We start from the raw sequence: 11,838 nt of genomic DNA on the forward strand, positions 1-11,838 counted from the left end.
AATTGAGAGAAATATCCCCTATTTTCTGCATCTGGTTATTCTTTCCTAAGAAATTTATCTACATTAGAATTATATGTTCAAATTCCTGTGTTTCTGATAGGAAAGCATCTTCCTGACTTTGTGTGTGAAACATATTATTTTTAGTATTTTATTCTAATCATTCTCATGGCAGTAGGTCATCTATAAACCAAGTTACAAACTGTGCCTGTAGATGGACTACAGAGAAGTGTTGATTTAAGGGTCATTTTAAACTCTACTCCTAAAGATTATCTCAAGATATATTATCAGCAGGTTTCAATAGTCAGTACAAGTTTACCATTAAAAATGCTTATTAAGAAGTAATTAAAATATAAGCTTAGCTGGGCACCTTAGGAAATTTTGGCATAGTACCTTCTCAACTCCGAAAAACAACTTTGTACATAGAAAAGGTATTCCATCTAATGCCTCTCTGTAAAGTTTGTGGAAAGGTTATGTGTATGGAGCCAGCATGTTGAGAAACCATGTATCTTAACACTATTAATATTAGAGAGAATAGAACTCCTTGTAATGTACTCTTTACTCAATTTAACCAATAAAGCATGTACTAAGTGCCAGGCACTGTGCCCAGCACTAGGTATATTGTGAGTGAGATACACTTGTGCCCACAAAGAACTCATTTTACATGGATAAAAACATAAAATATTCATGATGTAACATATTAAGTAATAAAATAGAAGTATTCATCAAATCCATATCAGATTTGAAAATCAAGAGTGGACATCCCCAAACCTGGAGAAAAAAATAGTAAGCGATTCAATATGATTTTTTTTTTTCCAGTAACTAGATGTGGGAGGGTTGAATCATTTTATATAGGTCAAGAAAATATCTGGTTAGCACTAACTTGTCTAGTGTTTGATCCTAATTCAAATGAATGATAATGTTACAGGAATTATTAGTTCCCTTATCTTTTAAAACACCCCTCCCTGATAAGTGTTTTAAAAATGCAAATTATATAATATGCACATGCTTAACTAGAATGTTGCCTTAGATTAAGTAATAGATCATAAAATATTTTTAATGTCAAGTCACTAGCTAAACTGTGATAGTGTTCCTAAGAACACTTAATGTGTTTACATAATTTAAATAAATTAAGATTCTTTTGAAGCTCTGAGAGGTAGAAAACATATTTCTCTGAAACCGTGAAGCAATTTTTTGGTTGTCTTTAAGGCAGAAAAGTTTTAATGTAAATCCATGCACTATTTATCACTGTAATCTGAATTCTTTAATTTACTATGGATAATTTATTCTGGACAAATCACAATTTTTAATCTGAACAGTTTAAACATTAACATATTTTAAAGGAATGCCTTTTGGCTAGCTTGAGTCAACTTATATTTCTCAATTTACATGCTGAATTTCATGTTTACTGTTTCCTCTACTTTTCCATTTAAGGTGACATCAGCTTCCATTTGTCTACAATACTGTTAATTTCTCTTGACTCTTCCGAAGTGTTACTTCCTTAACTCATTTCTTCCTCTCCAAACCTTCTCATCCCTAATAATCATATGGTAGTAATGCTGATCTTATAGTAAATTAGTGGAATTATTAGATGCGAAATTTTTATTTCATTTTAAAAATTAGGACCTTCCTATTTTTCAAATTGCAGAAGCAGAGAAAAGAAATGGTGCTGGCTCCATGTATTTAAACATACGATGTTAAAATGTAGCAAATTAATTTCAAACAAATGTCCTATTTATTATAGAACTAACTGTAATAGAGGGCCATAAATAATAGATATTTCTGTTTCCCCACATGTTAGACACATGAAATAACTTTCATCTATTATATTATAAAAAGCATCCTGATAGTTTTAAGGTGAGCAGTACCCATTTTACATAAGAATGAATATTTCATGTTTATAATCATACTACTTTTCACTTATAATTAGAAATGCTTCCAGTTTTTCAAGTGCTCTGTTTGCTTGATCCTCATGATCCTCACAGTAAATATAGATAGTGGAAAGTGTGAGTCAATCATCTTTGTCAATCAGAGAACATAGAAAAAGTCTATATTTTTCACCACAGTGGTCAGCAACTATGGCCTAGAGGCAAAACCTGACCTACCACCTGTTCTTGAAAATAAAGTTTTATTGGAAGACAGCCCTGCAGCCCTGCCCATTCATTTACGTGTTGCTTATGGCTGCTTTTCTGCTATAATTACAGAATTGAGTAGTTGTGACGGAGACTATAAGGCCTGCCAAGCCTAAAATATTTACAATCTGGCCTCTTACCAAAAAAAAAAAAAAAAAGTTCTGACCCTATTCTACAGCAATTTGTCCTTTAGAATTGTATTTAAAAAACCAATTTAAAACTGTTTTTCTCACTTTATGATGTCAAAATTAATAACATATGATGTATTATATGTCCATTTTTGTATATGAAATCTGCATATTGCAAGAGGTGAAATATAGAATTTCATATCACTTAATGTTAGCATTTTATTTTAGGATATAGGAAGCAGCATATCAAAAATGCATGTTACTAATAAAATAGTTAGGGGAATTTTGATGTATTGATGATGCGACTAGCATGAATTTAGAGAAGTGCAAAAAAAAAAAAAAACTTTTAATGTGAAACTAATACAATTCTAATTTAGAATGGCATGCAATTACATTCCAATCAATATTTCAGCTTAGCTTGCACTAAGCTATTTCTTAATAGAAGCAATTACCAAATAGTTCTTGTAGTCTTGGAATATGCACTAAGGCTGATTTATCCTTACCCTCTGACATCTTTCACTTTTAGGGGGTTTTGCACTTGAACACAAACGTCTGGTTCTGAGTCACATCCTCTTCAGATGAGATGTGCTATGATTCTATGACATGTAATATAAAATTGTACCAATGACAATTAATTCTCACCACTTGAACATAAAATGAACTAAATATAGATTTTTCTGGAAGATATACATAACTTTAAATTATTGTCTGCCCCTTTTCTACTCTTAAAGTATTTGACTTTGGAGAAATTGGAAAATCCAGGCTTTCCTTTATTATTGTTAGAAATTTGAGGGAAATTTAATTTGGAGCATAAAATAAAAAACTAACATAAATAAATGAAACACAAATGTATAGTAAAGTTAGAGATTTTTAAAAATGAAACAACATTTTAACTGTCAGGATCCTTTGCTTCTGGTTTCCATTTTGCAGTATTTGAGCTATTATAAAATAATAGTATCTTTTCCTTAAAGCTACAAAACTCAACATCTTTCTGAAAAGGAATATGCAGCTAACTTTCAAGTGTCTTTTCTTTTACTCATTTATTTTTTTTTAATTATTAATTTTTTTTTTACATTCTAAGATGATGTGGAACAGTTGGGGGAGGGAAGGGGAAGCAGGAAGGTCAAGTTTCTTTCCATGGCTTTTCTATACTTCTTGTGGGCCTTATCAATACTAAGGATATTCAAGAGGTTATAGGAGGCATCTATTCCAAAAACTTGTATCTGTAATATTTTTCTTTTCCTTTCTTTCTTTCTTTCCGTCTTTATTTCTTTCTTTCTTTTTTTTGTGGTGGCTGGCCAGTACAGGGATCCGAACCCTTGACTTTAGTGTTATCAGCACCAGGCTCTAACCAAGTGAGCTAACCCACCAGCCCCCTGTAATATGTTTCTGAGCATTACTTTATTTATTCATTTTTTCTTGTAACTTACAACTTAAGCCAAATAAAAACATTGATGACCTACGAAATTCAAGGCACTAATACAGTTATGACAGAGAATCTTATTTGACATTTTCCATTAGTTTGGTGTTAGGTACTCTTCTCTCAAGGACTGGTGAGCTGGGAGAGTTGAATAGAGCTAAGATTAAAAAAAAAAAAAAAACTATATCCTATTTGTCCAGTTTCTACTCTAGCTGATAACTCAATAGGTTCAATAGCTTTCTAGCTGATTCCCTTTAAGAATAAATATAATTTCATAATAGACATAAAATCTGGATTTCTAAGTACTCCACTAATGTTAGCTGCCTTTCTTTACCCTCCTTATTTCTTTACCCTCCTCCTTGCCTTCAGATGTTACCTAGTCAAAATTACTCCTCTAGCTCCTGTTAGGCTTTTTTTGTTTGTTTTAAATAACAATGCTTAGAAAGCTGGTTGATGTTGGTTCTACAGCAGGAAGGAGAGAAAAATGTGTGACCAGGAATCTCTCATCACTTCTCCAGGCCAAAAAGTTACCCTTTTGTTCATTTTAGATCTCATTCTCTTTTTGACATTTTTTTAAAAAGTGATATTAAAGCACTTGACTGTACCACATAGGTGCTAGTTATCTTATATTTCAATTCCTTCAATTCCTCATTAGTTTGCAAGTTTCTGGGTATCAGGAACTAAATCTTAGTATTCAATCCTTATTTGGGTCCAGTAAATCATCTTGTCCAAAATGCACAATACAACTATTTTTTTAATGAATAAAAATGTACATGGACTGAATGTTCTTAATTTAAGTGTGTTTAAATGTTTTTATAAAGTTTTAGTAATAAGGGCACTATGGTGAGAAAAAATAAATTTTCACTAAGGTGTGTAAGTTGTATGTACAACTTATTTTCAAAGTTTAGTTCAGTAGAAATAACTTTAGCAGTAAATATTTCTCAAATTATACATATGCATACACACATATATATACATACGTACATACACATAGATGAATTAGCTTTTCTATTGGGGTTTTCATGTTTTAAACCTATTTTGTAAAATGAAAAATTTTAGCAAAAAAAAATCAGCATCAACAGTTGTTTTGATCTAGCCAAACTGATGGCAAACGCACTTTTTTATTGATAGCTGAGTCAAGTTGATCTGATGGGAAAACCAGGAATTCTAAAAAATTTACAGACATTGGCAGTTACATTAAGACACTCTGGAGTTAAAACCAGCAACAGTTTATTTAACAGATTGCCTGAATCAAGTGGAACTTACTGTTTTGGTATTCTGCCTGACATTTTTTTTCCATTTACAAATAAACTAGTGCCCTGTAGAAATTGTTTTTAAATATAGCCAAACTGAAATGTCCTAATTTCACAAATATATTTTATTAACTGGAATGGTAGTACTTTTTAGTGGTATTTGCCTGACACTGGGTTTGTGTATTTCTTCACACATTCTGTTAAGTGAACACCCGCCAAAACAAATATCTGAATGATATTTATACCAGATTGTTTCTATGTAGGAACACTGTGTTACACTGCTTGCTTCCTTGAAGTAATACAGAAGATTAGAAGTTGTGAATGTTTAATACAAACTTCGGTTACTTTTTTTGAAATGCAACCTCAAAGAAGAATTTTCAAAACTGAAATTTGCTGATAATAGGGAATTACAAACCAGAATGTAAATAAACCATAATAATTGTTTAAATTGTAAATTAACCCTAAATACTAATTTTTATTATAAATCATAAACCCATTTTTTTCTAAAAATATTGACCCAAGTACAACAACAGAATATCAAAATAGTCTAGATATGAATATTTCTTCATTTGTTTTGAGTGCTGCATGCATTGTAAGGCTTTTCAGTTTATATGTATGGTCTCTGATGATCAAGTTTTTCGTTTTTAAGGTTGCGGAAAGAGATTTTCTCAAGCCTGCAAAGGGTTTCTGCTGTTTTTGCAGAGTGCCTCCAGACTAGAAGAGCTGCCTGTGGACAGAAATTTGCTGTGAGCTGCCTCTAAAAAGCAAATTTGGAAATTGTTTCCAAATTCTACTGTTTCCAAGTTTCACCACACGCACCATGTGGAATAAAACTATCATGGGGACCCGAATCTGAAATGTTGTCACTGTTGGGAGCTAGCTTGAGAAAAGCCTAGAAATTTCATGCTGAAATAAGGGTAAAGGGGTCCTAAATGTGCTATTTTGTGCAAATAAAATCTTGTTTTATTTTTCCTCCTTTTTTTTCTTGTACTTTGGTTGTTGGCTTTTAGTGTTTCTTGAAATTTGAATTGTACAGAGATGGACAATGAATAAACACAGTTTGGTACAGAAATGTAATGTGTTTCAGAATGCAAGGACAGGTAGATGCTATAGAAAAAAGGAATAAACTGGTTAACAGAAATCAAAACAGTGGAATGCTGAACTAACATACCGACAGTAAGAATGCCATATGGACTAAAAAACTCAGGAAGAGCTTTCTGGAAGAGGTAGATTCTGAGTTGCTTAAGTAAGAGGAGAGGAGAAAGGAGATGGCATTCTTGGTGGAGAGAGACAATGGGGATGAAGGGAGAAAAATGTTTACTTGAAGAGAGAAGATAATCCAAATAGAGAGGAGTGTTTGTGTTGGTGGGATACAAGCTTTAATTGGTAAAACAGGGTGGTATTGAAGGATTCTGAAAGCAAGTAGAGGATGCTGAATTTAAAGTATGCATAATGGCAGTATGGCACCACTGTTGGTTTTCAGCAAAAGTGGTTTAAGGCCAGCAGGCTGGCAGTGTGTTCTGAATAGTCAAGAGACTTTTCTTTCTTTTACTGCCTTACATTGCTGGTAGTGGAAAAATTTAATGGTGCATCTAAAAATGCTAGGTTATTTTCATAGATTTAAAATGACACATGCAGTAGTAAGACACACATGGACATTTTATACTGCTCTCACAACTGTGTTGGTGCAAAAAAGAAAAAAGCTTAGGAGGCATACACCAATGTCCTGACCCATTTCTTTTATGTCAGATTTCTATAACACATATAATTTTTAATTTTTTTCACTCCTTTTTCAAGGAGAATTTGGAAAGTATGTAAAGAAAGTTTGCTTATGGTAAGTTCTATTTGTTTGAGAAATGGTATTTGAAGTAAAATAGTTTTTCTTAGGGTAGTATAGAAATATCGTTTGAATAATAAAACAATGGATATTAGAGAATTAAAATTGATGAAAAAAACTCTCCATAGGAAGATTTGAGTTAAATGATTTTGGAAAAATATTCTTTTCCATGATGTTTCTTCATTGCACAAGACATGAAGATAAAATTTTTCCTAGCATAAATAGATAATATAAAGAAGGGATCAGTAGAGAGGAAGTATCTTTCCAAGGCCAATTCAATGAATGGTCTTTAGAAAGAGTTTATTGTATGATTGTTAATTTTTAAGAGGAAGCAAATAAACCAGCATTTTTTTTTTAAGTAACAGATCCTGATACACAGGTTTAAATGAATCTCAAATGGAAATTATCTGACAAAAAGATTTTTTAACTTCTAAATATATTTCTTCAATCTCCAATGTCTTTAGACCACCTAATTAGAATGTTAAATGTTTTTTCTCCTCCTTCCTTTTCCTTCGCTCAAGTTCATTGTCCTTATTGGGTATGTGTGGGTTTACATGCACGCATGTGCCATAGTTCTCCTTTCTGAAATCTCACATAAAGAAAGTTATTTTTTTCTAAGGGCACAATTTTTCCTTCTTGGGGGTTTCCTGGTTTTGATGGATGAGTGTTACATGTTTGTTGGGGAATGTACACAGGACGTTTGTCAAGGTATACTGGAGTAAGAATAGTTGTAATTGGACAGTATGCTAATGTGAATGCCTTTTATACCTGCAGTGTTTTTCTTTTTCTTAGATATGCAAGCTTGGAGAGAGCCCAATTGCATTTCAGTAAAATTGTGTTAGGAAAGGCAGGGAACAAGAGTGATGAGGTGGCTAGAGATCAAAAGTACTGCTATGTCAGATGACAGTGTGGATTATAAACTTCTTCCCCTCTGTTTCCCACCCTTGGAAATCTTTAGTAAAATTGACTTCCCTTGTTCTGGTTTTGTGAGGCTGAATCTGCCTTGAGGGTGAGCCTAGTGGAAAGAGCAGAGTTTTCTTGTGGGAGGGCATCCACCTCTTGATCACTCACAAGCATAACTATGCATGCACACTGGCAGATATGCACACTCGCAGATGTGCACATATGCACACAAATGTGTATCACCATGTCAGCATAAGCCCTTTCCCTGTTGACTATGGGAGGTCAGTTCATGTAAAACTTATTCTCATTGAATCACTATGGTGATACTGTGTACAAAATAGAGCTTTAAGAGTATCGATAACTGGTTTGGGCCTCTGATAAGACTTTGGAAAGGAATGGAAAATGCCAACTTTTATTACTTCCAGTTCTACCCAGCCTGTATAATCATTAAAAATTTTTTCATTATCTTGTTTTCTTTTGTTCAAGATTACTTTGTTCTTTTGGGATATTAAAAGGCAAAACTATACATTTACATTGATAAAGGTCTGCATTCTAATTTTTATTCATAACTCAAGAAACACCACGTAGAAGTTATTGAATTACTGCTTTTCACAATGGTGGTGTTATAGGTATAGCCTGGTTTATTCTCAAAATGAATGACTACTGTCAAAAGAAGCCCTTTATTATATAATTAATTTTAATACTGGATAATATCTATTTTATGGCCTATTTATTAGGTGCTTTGACAAGTAAGAAAATATCTGCCCTACCTTTACATCTTTATATCACATCTTCATTTGTCCTATAATAACAGTAATATTTTATGAACTAGAATAGATCTTAGAGATCATCCAATCCAGCTAAACTGTGCAGATGAACACATTAACATGTTACGCATTTCACAATAATAATTTTTTTGGAGTACTACACAAAGATATAAAACTATGTATTCTTAAAACATAGATGTGTTTAATACTGAAGAATTTACATCAAGAGACTTTGAAAATACTAATAAGTATTTGTAAGTTGATACTTAGGGATGAACAGTATGTGTAATTGACTTGCTCAATGACAGGGATAATAAAACTGTATTAGGATGCTTTTGGCTATAAGTAACAGAAAACACAGAAAGAACTGGTTTAACAGTAAGGAAAATTTACCCAATATTAAAATATCTCAAGTTAGGATGATCCCAGAGTTGGCTAATTCAGCAGTTCAGTTACTTCTTCATTGAGCTAGGATTTTTCCAACTTTTCTGTTTTATCATCCATGGCATCTAGTGTTGTCAGATTAAATATAGAATATCCACTTAAATTTTAATTTAAGATAAACAATTAGTAATTTTTAAAAGTACATCCCATGCAATCTTATTTGTTATTTGAAATTCAGATTTAACTGGCTGCCCTGCATTTCTGGGAACCTTATTGGCATATTGGTTTATCTTTTTAGGTTAGCTTCTGTGGTGGTCACCCTAAGGCTGCCATAGCTTTTAGTGTTATGTATAGATGCCAGAATCCAGGGGCATAAAAACAATTCCATTGGTAAGAAAGAAGGTGAAGAAGTGATGGTTTAGTAAGGTCACCAACAGTGTGATCACCAAGGCAAATCCGAATTTTTGTTGACTAAAACATAGTTTCCTTTAATACTGAGTACTTAGTTCTGTAATAGGATGTCATTTACCCTGCCTTCTGATTTAGGGACAGGAAGTTGGTCAACTGTCCATAGTTATGCAGAAGTCTTTGCCCTTTTGTTTCTGTAAAAATTTGTATTTTGTTTTTGAGACTGTTAGAGCTGGGAAAGCCCATATCACTGCAGCTGAAATAATTAATATAATTTTCATTGAGTGTTCTGAACTGAGAGAAGGAGATGGCTCTTTTGCTGTTTTCTCTTTTCCACATTATTCCCAGGGGACATGTTAGGTAGCTCTCCATGTGCACAGTTTTTTCTTCCTTCTTGTCAGTTTATGTTACCCAAGGGTAAATTCCACCTCAATTTCCTACATTCCCTTCCTCTTTCCACTGTCCCCCCTTTTAAAATATGTCATATCTTCAGGGCCCTATTTGTACTTAAGCGATAATGGTTTTAAATGGGCTAAACTAATCCGTGTTAATATTTGCTTTGCTAATGTGTTGGACCTCTAAGGTAGTTTAAGCTTTCATCATTTCAAAAGTTCAACCTTTTTAAAAAGCTCTTCAGGAATGCTGCCAGTTTAGGCACCTTGTTGACATGGCACTTTTGGCTTCTCTACTGCACTGAGCAAGGCAGGTGTCTACGAGAAAGTTTGGCCTATACGACTACTGTCTGGAGGCTGCTCATTATGTCAGTCTGGTCTCCTCACTTAGCCCATCTTTCATTCCCTCATTGACTCATATTGCAATCCACTGGTCTCCACAACCCTTTTCTCCACCCCATTTCCTGTCTCATCCTGAGTGAATCATACATGACTTCAGTATTTATAGGGATGCTCCACCCAATACCCTCGACTCATAATTTCGTGACCTCTTCTACTGCACAGGCCTTTAACTCCTTTTTTAACCTCAGCATTCTACTCCCCAGTGCTACCTAGTCACCCCCAGCAACTCCTCGCCTCCCATAATTACACTTTAAAATCGTGCTGTCTTAATCTAAGTTCCTGCTCTTTTCACCTATCCCTCTTCCTTCCTTCTGTCAGACTAGCTCATTGGCTTCATAAGGAATCTAAAACCTTAGGAAAATAGCACAGAATCAAGTTTCTGAGCCTTTCTGCAAGCCTGCTTCCTTTCCTCCCCCTCTCCCTCTTCCATCTAGTCTGCATTCTATGGTTTATCTCAACAATTAATCCCTCGACACACTCAACCTCTGAACACTCATCCTGGATGAATCTAAAAATTAGCCTTTTGAAATTCATCATCTCTGTATCTAAACTTGCTGAATAAAGTCCTGTCATTGCCAGTGGGCCCTCAAGAATGCTCGACAGTAACGAGGCAGCATTGTGAAGTCGCTAAGAGCATGGAGCTCAGTTTTTTGCTCCTCCATGTACTAGCTGGGTGCCCCTGGGAAAACAGTGTGACTACCTTGTGCCTCATTTTCCTTATCTGCAAAAAAGGGAATAATAAATTGAACGTATCTCACAGATAGCTTACCATGAATAAATAGGTTCATATTTATAAGGTACTTCAAGTTATATAACTGTTGCATAAACAGTTATATTTTACTACTCCTTTGTAGTTTTGTTTCTATATTTAATAACAGCTATTACAGATCTTTACTCTCTTCAATTCTCCAAATGGCTCAGGCCCCATCACTTCAGCAGATGATCTGGCCTGATCCTCAGCATACATATGGCACATCAGGTGTGAACTCCTTTCAGTGATCTCTGCCTGAAAATTTAACTGCTCTGATGCATTTGTATCTCCTTCCCACCTAAGAAAGAAATGACCATCAAAGATTAATTTTCCTCTTCTTAAGATCTTATCCCTTCAAATACCTAACCTTTTCCTTGTATATTTAGCCTTTTCTCTCTCACTTGTTCCTGTCTTTAGCCAACACATTTTTTTAGCTATTTTCCTATCTTCAACCTTCCCTTCGTCACACACACACACACACACACACACACACTCTCTCTCTCTCTCTGTCTCTCTCTCATACTCCAAAAGCAGACTTTTTGAAGTACCTTTGTGTGTGTGTGCACATGCACATTTACCATTTCTACCTTATCTCTCATTATTGTGTTACCGAGAAATGATAGTTATTGTTAAGGTCTAACATCAAAATCAATTGGTAATAAACTCAGAAGGGGTAAAACTTTAGAACTTGGCTTTTGTCCAGCCTTAGTCAGGCACAGACATTTGTGATTTTTGAATGGCCATATATTTTATAATGGCTTTCCTGCTCTTTTGTTCTATGTTAGCCCCCTAATTGTTATAGTTTGAATACTCCTGCTATTTCCTGTTTCTTTCTTCTAAAGGAACCAGCCCACAGATTGCCACCCTAATCAAGGCTTCATTCTTCATCATTCCACCACAATTATTGTCAAGGTCAGCAATCACATCTATATTGCCAAATCCAGAGGTCAATGCTCAGTGTTCCTCTTAATCAACTTCTCAGGAAGTTGGTAGAGTTGATCATTTCCTCCTCTTTAAAACCTTTTCTCAGTTGCCTTCCAGCCACCACTTTCTGTCGGTTCTCT

The sequence above is a fragment of the Cynocephalus volans genome, chromosome 1, assembly GCF_027409185.1.
Source record: "Cynocephalus volans isolate mCynVol1 chromosome 1, mCynVol1.pri, whole genome shotgun sequence".
In the NCBI taxonomy this organism is placed as follows: domain Eukaryota; kingdom Metazoa; phylum Chordata; class Mammalia; order Dermoptera; family Cynocephalidae; genus Cynocephalus; species Cynocephalus volans.